Here is a 10,000-nt window from a genome sequence, read left to right as displayed (position 1 = left end):
ACCAGTGCAATAAGCAGCTCCACGTTCATATCGCCTCTGGGCATCTTCTTCAATGTGCGCTCGAATTTTTAGTTTTGCGCTTGAGCGCCTCCAAGTGCCGTTTACTGTAACTTCAGCAGCTCCGTGCACGTAATCAAAAGTACCGATCTGATTGGTGGAGAAGGTTTTAACGCGGTGTGTCAAAGCAAAAAAAAAAACGAGCATGAGGCGTTTTTTTTATGATGCTTTTGCGCCTGGTGTATTGCGCGTTGGTGTGCACGATCACATTGACGCCCGTTATTTAGTTGCAAGGCGTTAAAACGCGAGCAATAAACGTCTCTGTGTGCACGGACCTTTAGACTCTAGTAACATGTTAAATGGAACTATTCAAACTATTTTCATATTGTAATATATAATCGCAGGAAAATAAAGTATTGCAATATCAGATTTTTCCAATATCGTGCATCCCTAATATATACATACACACACACACACACACACACACATTAGGACTGTGCGATTAATCGAAATTGAATCGCAATCCCGATTTGAAACTTTACGATTAGCTGATCGCAAGCGGCTGCGATATGAAATATAAATGTATTATATACAGGGCCGTAGCGGACATTTTAAAAGTGGGGGGCAGCTGTATGAAATCCAAAATTTTACGTTTATATAATTACTAATCACCTGTTTCTAAATGGTCTGTTTATAAAAGTGAGGGGGGCGTTAGTTAAAGCATTTATTAACATGATCAAACTATGAAAAATACAGCAGCGCAATAGTGGAAAGTGCGTCGACATACGGTACAGTAGCATGTCAGGGCGTTCCGTGTTCGATTCCCGGCTCGAGGACATTTCCCTACCCCCCTCTCTCTCTCTCCAACTTAAACCAAAAATAAATCATCAAAAAAAAAAAAAAAAACTATGAAAAATACATTTATTACAATATTTGTTAATGTTAGTCAATGTTAGTTGATGAAAATACAGTTCTTCACTCACTTAACTCTTTCTTAACTCACAGTGCATTAACTAATGTTAGCACATACAAATTTGGATGTTAATAATGCTCTTGATATTAATAGGGATGTACAACCCTAGAGTGCATGTATTGAACTGCACACATTTTGTTTCGTGTTTTAAACACTTTCTAATACAAATAACAATTAATGAAGCACGTCCTATGCTGCAAAAGTAAATTTACATGATTTTACTGCAATCTGGCTTTGAGGAGGTACAGAAATTTAAAGAGGCATGTGACGCAATTTAATTGTTTCATCCCTATTATCTATTATGCAAGGCTCAACAATAAGGACTGCCCGGTGGCCCAGGGCCAGCTTGAGAGACACTTGGGACAGTAGACTGGATCATTACTCGCCCGATTGGGACAGTGCTGCCTTGTCATTAACATTTCATTTGTCTGTGACTATTTGTCAATTGCGTGCATTTTAAGTTTGTGCTTTTAAGTTTTTAAACACTACCTTCTCTGTGATGTCGTAAACACCATATTGCTTTCCGGTTCCTCTTATCTGATTGACCATGATATTTTTTTTCTGTAACCTGGTAAAAACCAGTACAGCAAAGAAACGGCAACATGGCGGCAACATCAAATTATAAGGCTAAAAGAAAATGTCTGTTTCTAACGTCTTGGATGTAGACATTTACGTGTGACTAACACAACAAAATAAAAATGAAGTGATGTTTTGCACAGTTTGCCGGCAGTTTGACAAGTCAGCCACCTTTTTTTAACATTTTCTGTACTGCTCTTTTTGTTTGCATAAGACTTTTATTTACAATTTATTTTAAGTATTAAAATTCTAGATTCACAGACTTTATTATTGACACATTATTTAAAATGTGGCAAAAAAATTAGCTATTAACTTCTTTTTTTTTGCTGGGGCCAGTGAAAATTTTGGCAGGGCAAGAAAAGATCTGAACCACTGGCTCAATCGGACCAGTAGAAAAAATCCATTGCGTTGAACCCTGATTATGTCTAATGGGTTTAACCCTTTAAGCATATCTAGGTTACCAAGGGTTGACAGAGCATTATTTTATTTTGAAGGCGATTTAAATTTTTAATGGGGACATTTCAGTAATTGGTGGAAATTGGTGGGGACATGTCTCCTCCGTCCATGCCAATTCTACGCCTTTGTAATAATGCATTAGTAAATATTGAACTATGATTAATAAATTATTTACTTCAAGTATTGTTCATAATTATCTATCCGTGTTAATAAATACATTAATAACTAATGAAACCATGTTGCAAAGTGTGACCAATTTAATAAGCATTAGTAATAAAAAGACAAATCTCAACAAAATCTATTTCAAAATATCTATAAATAAACTGCAATAGTACGTTTTTGATCATGTGTGATTTCAAGTTTTCTAACTTTTTATTTGTCATTCTTTATAGGATGACTTGCGTTTCTCAATTGTAATTAATTTTAAATGTGTCGACTAAGTGAATTCATGTAAAATGGTGTAAAACAGCCCTTCGATGCATTGTTATTGAATGCGTGTGAAATGTAAACATTGCTTTTGCCTGTAAAACCCAACAGTCCTGAATAAATTTGCATATTAGATGTACATCAAAAGGTGCCCAGTATGAAGCGTGTCACAAAGCTCCGCCTTCATTCTAATTACCTGGCTGGCTACATCCAAAAATGTTGAGAATGTTGTTTTGAAGCTGTGCCACATATTTGGAAATACATAGTGAAGTCTTACATGTGCTGTAAGGCTTTGAGCATTTTATTGTATGGTAACATTTGTAAGACGAAGGATGCTTTACAAATCAGCAACTGAGTCACTTCAACAGTTCATATAGTTCAGTGATCAGCAATGTAAACACACCATCACACATCTGGTGTTGAAGCTGCAGGGGCTTTGGGTCAAGAACACCTCCACCTTGGACAAAAAAAAATATTCCCAGCCTTCAGGGCAAATGCCCCAGTCCTCATGAATTCACCCTGGCATTGTGTTGTTTACTCAAAGGCCATTATTTTCAAAGTTTTTCGTCTTATGTAACCAGCACAATTAGATACTTACTGCCATAGCCTCTAAGAAAATCTTAAGAATATTTGTAAATCCATTATAATCTGATACTTCAAAAAATAATATTTGTTGTTTGCTCAAACTTATTTAAAGGTGCAGTAGGTGATTCTCTTTAGAAACATTTTTTGTTGTGCCGGTTGAAAGTCTCTTCACATTCCAATAGTAATGATTAAAGTTAATGATCTAAATGTATTTTATGTATTTTTATAGACCTTTTTAGAACGCGAAATTACCCATTATGCTTTGGGTGTATGCGCAATGAGAATGCTAAGAACTTCCGGTCAGCATCTGATAAACAGTCACATTTGGACAGCTCTGAAACTATAGTTTTAATCTATTTTACCTGCTTTTATCATCTTTGTCCCAATACTGTTGTCCATCAGCACCATCTCCTGGACTGATTATTTAAAGAAATGCATTTTAATAGGATGGAAAACAACTGCTGTGAGGCATTTTCCCCTCGTTCTCAGACGGCATCTTCTGCAGTTTAAATAAAGCCTCGTCATCGCTAAAGTCAACAGTTTCTCTTTCTTTCAAATATATAACCAACCCAAACAAATGTAGCTCATCAAAATGTTTGACACACACACGTAGCCTACGGTACTGTCCCACTAACACACTGATTAAATAACTGTGACAGTAAAAATTTAGGCTAAGGTCGGAATGACAGAAAAACACAAATCGCGGTAAACACAACACACGAAATTAAAAAAACAGCTCGCGATTAGAATCAACAGCAAATCAACCAGCAGAGGATCAGTAACAGATTTTTAGTAGTGTAAATTTTTGTAAATTGCATGACCTGTTAAGTTTCATACCAGTATTCTGGTTTGCTCTACAATGCAGTGAAGTATTGTGCGCGTGTGTGTGTTGAAGAGCTGCTGAGCTTACAGCTGACAGGCCGGGGAAACACACACACACTGTATTTCTGACAGCAGACACGTGAACTAGGAGAACGTTTTCTCTCGCGCTTGAACCACATTTGACAGATCATAACGACTTTAACAGACACACTTCTAAGTTGTGTGTCACAGAAAACACTTTGTAATCCTTTCAAAAACGCTATTGAAACCCAATAAGCTATTGTAAATGCTGTAAACGGAAGTTCTAACCATTCTACCGGAAGACGCTGGTCGCTATGGCACCCTCAATGCAGCAGCCAAGAAAAAGGTCTACATTCTGGGTAAGACATAAGACCATCTCCCATAATTCTGATAAGTAGCTCAAACTGTCTGTCAGCAAATGCAGATTTAAACCACTGCGCACCTGTTTGTATGCAGCTCTGCCATTGTTCAAGAAAGAGAGCTAGTGCGAGAGAGAGCAAGAGCAAGCGGTTAATACATACTGAATCAAAACTTTTTAAAAATCCTGAATCAATTTCGGAGTTACTTTTGTAATGTTCCGTTTTAAAACTATTTTTGTCCCGTAGAGCTGATGTACACTGTAAAAAGTAAATCCATAAAGTTTAAGGTAAAAAACGGCAGCTGTGGTTGCCAGTACTTTACCGTTAAAAATACGGTACAAACCGTAAAAGTAATTTCTCATTTTTACAGTAAACTACCGTATTTCATTATTTATAGATGTAATATGTCTGTATTTTGAATAACCAACATCTACACATCTTTTGTTTTACACAGATAGACAATTACACAGCCATATGCAGGTGGTGATGAGAAAGTTACATGATGAACCAATGCTCATCACAATCAACTTTTCCCACAAGCAGAAAAGTGTATCAGTGTATAGAAGGTGCTCAGTGTCATTCACACAGCTACTAAACATTAGATGTAACATAAATATCTAATGTCTCCAATAATCTCCATATTAATTTCAATAGAAAGCATAAAAAGTGATGTGCCATGCAGAGAATTCTGGGAAAGTCTGTTTACAGATATTCGCTGTACATATTAAGGAAACAAACCGTTAACCACACTGTAAAAAATAAATCCGTAAAATTTACGGTAAAAAAACGGCAGCTGTGGTTGCCAGTACTTTAAAAACACGGTACAAACCGTTAAAATAATTTCTTATTTTTATGGTAAACTACCGTATTTTCTTAGTTTATAGAGGTAATATGTCTGTATTTTGAATGACCCACTTCTACACATGTTTTGTTACACAGTTAGACACGTTAGCACATAGTTAGACACGTTAGTGGTGATGAGGAAGTTACATAATGAGCCAATGCTCATCACAATCAACTTTTCCCACAAGCAGAAAAGAGTATCAGCAAATAGAAGGTGCTCAGTGTCATTTGCACAGCTACTAAACACCAGTATGGTAACACGCATACAATTAAAGTCATGAAATAAACATTGTTTATAGACGTAACATAATTGTTTAATGTACATAACTGATGGGGAAACAACTAAAAAGATCCATATTAATGTCAACAAAATGCATGAAAAGTTATGTGCCATGCAGGGAATTCTGGGAAAGTCAATTTACGGTTATTCACCGTATATATTAAGGAAACCTAACCAGGTTACGGATTTGTACTCTAGCATTTTTACAGTTTTTTACCGTTGAAATCACGGCCATTCTTTTAAAGTGATTGGGTTGTTATGAATGGATTATATGCACAGAAGTGTTGTTCAGCCACTGAAATCTTCCTTTGAAAGATTGATGTGACTATTTTCCGTTTCATAAGGTACCTTACAGCATCGATAATGTAGATTTTATTTAATTTAACAACAAAACATCAGTAAATAGCGCTATTCCGCTTAGCCTGCAATACTGAGGTGGAGTTGCTTTTATATTCACATTGGTTCATTTTTGAACAATGATGGCCTGTGACGTGCTCCCTATATTGTTTACCGCTACTCTGAATATTCGGTCAGAAATAACATGGCTTAGTAATGAGTGTAGTTCCTGCACGCCGCCGGCCAAGCTTTAGCTCTAGCTAAACACATTAGAGAGGATTCTGCTGCTATCTTTAAGGTGCATGCTCATGTTTTCAGGAGCCGTGGCTTTGGATGGCTTTGGATTTTACAATCCTTCCAAAGTGAAAATCCAATAAGAACAATTCTGTATGTCCACTAGAATTTTAGGAATCCACTAAGATCCTATAGGATCCTAAAGGATAAACTGAAATTCCTATAGGATTTTTTTGACAAGGGAGGTTAAAATAATGGAACAGAAAAGTTAAATCCTGTCTACAACACAAAACAAGACAGGAAGTACCACTGAGTGATAGCCAGAAGGATTTATTTTCTCACAACGGTTAAAAAGAATATTAACAGCCAATCAGAATGTCCTTTGCCAAAAAGAGCGCGAACATTTAAAGCGGCAAAATCAAAACTGACAGTAAAGGGCGTTATTTTGCGAGAACACTGTAAAATTCTCGTTGGTCCTTTCGGACACCTAATGGCCTAAAATGATTATGATGCTGACGGAAGCTTCACACTCGAGCAGTTTAGATTTTATTTTCCAATAAACTCCACGGCCTGATTTATTTTAGTTTTTTTTTTTTTTTTTTTTTTTGCCTTCAGTCGTGAACAGCAGGTGTGTTTGTGGGTAACTGCAGTTGGATCGGGTCCCATTAGCTCACAGACAAACCGCACAGACATGGAAGATATCTGACACATGGAAGACTGCACACTTTAATGCGCATTTAATGTAGGACTCTTTTCTGTGTTAAGACTTTAAAATCGGTTTTTATTTCAAAGTGCTGACGGAAGGAGGAGGAAAAACACACAACGAACTGCTGTATTGTCCCTCAGGCGCGTCACGCAGGTCTGTTAAGTCTTTTACACAGTCTGTTCTGCATTCACACAAGCTGTAAAACGCGACTTTAAACAAATGTCAACAGAATATGAAGTTCTCCGAGATGAACTCTTTAATAGCTTTGAGCCTCTCAGCAAGGGTCTGTTACAAATGATCTGCCATCACGTTTTACTAATGGAAGTTAAATATGTCTCTTATTAGTCTTTCTGAGGCTCCAATAAACTTATGATTTATATAAATGACGGGAACTCATACATGTTTAATCAAGGGCTGTGTCGTGTTCATTTTTATGAAAATTGAAACTTCTTACTGTATTAAAATAGATCTGTAATTAGCCTCGCGCAGAGTGTTGCTAAATGCTCAAAAATCCAATCAGGTTTACTATAATGTACAAATAGGGCTGCTATAAATACTGTGTGTATGTGTGTATGTGTGTGTGTGTAGAGAGAGAGAGAGAGAGAGAGAGAGAGAGGGGGGAACTTTTGACTGACAACTGTGATAATTTAAAAATACAAAAGAATATTATATACACTAATACTGTCAGAAAGCCTGCAATCTGGTTGTATCGAAACATTTTAACATTAAAAAATATGTATATTTAGTATTAAATCAATGATTTTAGTTTTAGTACTATTAAAGTTTGTGTTTGTAAGTGATAATATTGTTTAATATTAATGTGTTTTATGAGTTATAAATCAAAGTAAACACAATTCATACAACATTATTTACATTTTTAAAAGATATTTTAGATGCACACACATACTATTTCACCGGCCACTTTATTAGGTACACCTGTCCAACTGCTCGCAAATTTCTAATCAGCCAATCACATGTCAGCAACTTAATGCATTTAGGCATGTAGACGATCTGCTGTAGTTCCAACTGAGCATTGGAATGGGTAAGAAAAGTGATTTAAGCTGATAGAAAGGCAACAGTTGCTCAAATAACCACTCGCTGCAACTGCTGCGACATTCAGATGGTAGGGTCAGAATTTGGCATCAACAACATGAAATCATGGATCCATCCTGTCTTGTATCAACAGTTCAGGCTGGTGGTGATGGTGTAATGGTGGGGGATATTTTCTTGGCACACTTTGGGCCCATTAGTACAAACTGAGCATCGTGTCAGCGCCACAGCCTGCCTGAGTATTGTGGCTGACGATGTCCATCCCTTTATGACCACAGTGCACCCATATTCTGATGGCTACTTCCAGCAAGATAACGCACCATGTCATAAAGTGCGAATCATCTCAGACTGGTTTCTTGAACATGACAATGAGTTCACTGTACTCAAATGGCCTCCACAGTCACCATATCTCAATCCAACAGAGCACCTTTGGGATGTGGTGAAATGAGAGATTTGCTTCATGGATGGGCAGCCGACAAATCTGCAGCAACTGCGTGATGCTCTCATGTCAACATGGACCAAAATCTCTGAGGAATATTTCCAGCACCTTGTTGAATCTGTGCTACGAAGGATTAAGGCAATTCTGAAGGCATGGTCCAACCCGGTGCTAGTATGGTGTACCTAATAAAGTGGCCGGTGAGAGTATATCACATATACATTTCTAAACACACACGCATGCTTACAGAATACTTTATTGCTGAGGGCAACACGCACAAACACAATCACGCACACACAAACGTCCACACACAAACATGTACAGCTATGTTTATGTGGACTTCCCATAGATGTAATGATAAAAAAAAAAATACTTCATTCTATAAAGAAATTGTCTCCACAAAGTCAGAATTTACTGCATTGCTATACTTGTGTACATATTTGGTCCGAATACAAAGCACACACACACACACACACACTCACATATACATTTCTAAATACACACACACAGATTTCCTATTCAAGCCAATCGTGTCCCACTGAATACATAACATTATATGACGAATCAACAACATCTTTAAATGGACAAGATCAAAATATACTGCATTACTATTCTTGTGAGCACATTTGGTGGGAATACAAGGCACAGACACATACATATATCACATACACATTTCGACACACACACACACACACACACACACACACACACACACACACACACACACACACACACACACACACACACACACACACACACACACACACACACACACACACACACACACACACACACACACACACACACACACACACATATAACATACTTCATAAGGGCAACACAAATATGCACAGCTATCTATATGGGGACTTCCCATAGATGATAAACAAATACTTCATTCTGTCAAAAAATGTCCCCACAATGTCAATATTACCTGCATTGTTATACTTGTGGACACATTTGGCCAATATACAAGGCACACACACATCCATATATCACATATTTCTAAACACACACACACACATGCTTACAGCATACTTCATACACGAGGGTAACACAAACACATAAATATGTACAGCTATCTTTATGGGGACTTCCCATGGATAATTAAAAAAAATAATGAATTGTCAAAAAATGTCCCCACAAGGTCAAAATATACTGCATTACTATAGTTGTGGACACACTTGGCTTGAATACAATACACACACACACATCCATATATCACATATACATTTCTAAACAGACACACACATGCTTGCAGCATACTTCATACATAAGGGCAACACAAACACACAAATATGCACAGCTATCTTCATGGGGACTTCCGACAGCTGATAAAAAAATTCTTCATTCGGTCAAAAATGTCCCCACAAAGTCAAAATATACTGCATTACTTTACTTGTGGGCACATTTGGCCAGAATACAAGGCACACACACATCCACATATCACATATACATTTCTAAACAGACACACACATACGTACAGCATTCTTTATACATGAATGCAACACACACACACACAAACACACAAATCTATCTTTATGGGGACTTCCCATAGATGATAAAAAATACTTCATTCTGTCAAAAAATGTCCCCACAAGGTCAATATTAACTGCATTGCAATACTTGTGGGTACATTTGCCCAGAATACAAGGCACACACACATCCATATATCCCATAAACATTTCTAAACACACAAACACACACATGCTTACAGTATACTTCATACATAAGGGCAACACAAACACACAAATATGCACAGTTATCTTTATGAGGACTTCCCATTGACTATAAAAATACTTCATTCTGTCAAAAAATGTCCCCACAAGGTCAATATTTACTGCATTACTATACTTGTGGGTACATTTGGTCAGAATACAAGGCACACACACATCCATAT

General features: G+C 37.1%; 1 long non-coding RNA gene across 1 annotated transcript in view; it reads right to left on the bottom strand.

Annotated features, from left to right (window-relative positions):
• Window positions 1-6,486: 6,486 nt before the first annotated feature.
• Window positions 6,487-10,000, bottom strand: part of LOC147837254 (uncharacterized) — a 4,210-nt gene continuing 696 nt past the window's right edge. The window contains exon 2 of the long non-coding RNA XR_015479133.1: window positions 6,487-9,406. This is a non-coding gene — a long non-coding RNA (uncharacterized LOC147837254). The remainder of the gene's footprint in view (window positions 9,407-10,000) is intronic.

Source organism: Danio rerio, chromosome 2 (genome assembly GCF_052040795.2).
Source record: "Danio rerio strain M-AB ecotype USA chromosome 2, GRCz13ab, whole genome shotgun sequence".
In the NCBI taxonomy this organism is placed as follows: domain Eukaryota; kingdom Metazoa; phylum Chordata; class Actinopteri; order Cypriniformes; family Danionidae; genus Danio; species Danio rerio.
The sequence above is the reverse complement of the archived record's forward strand: the minus strand, read 5'-3'. Positions and strand labels throughout refer to the sequence as shown.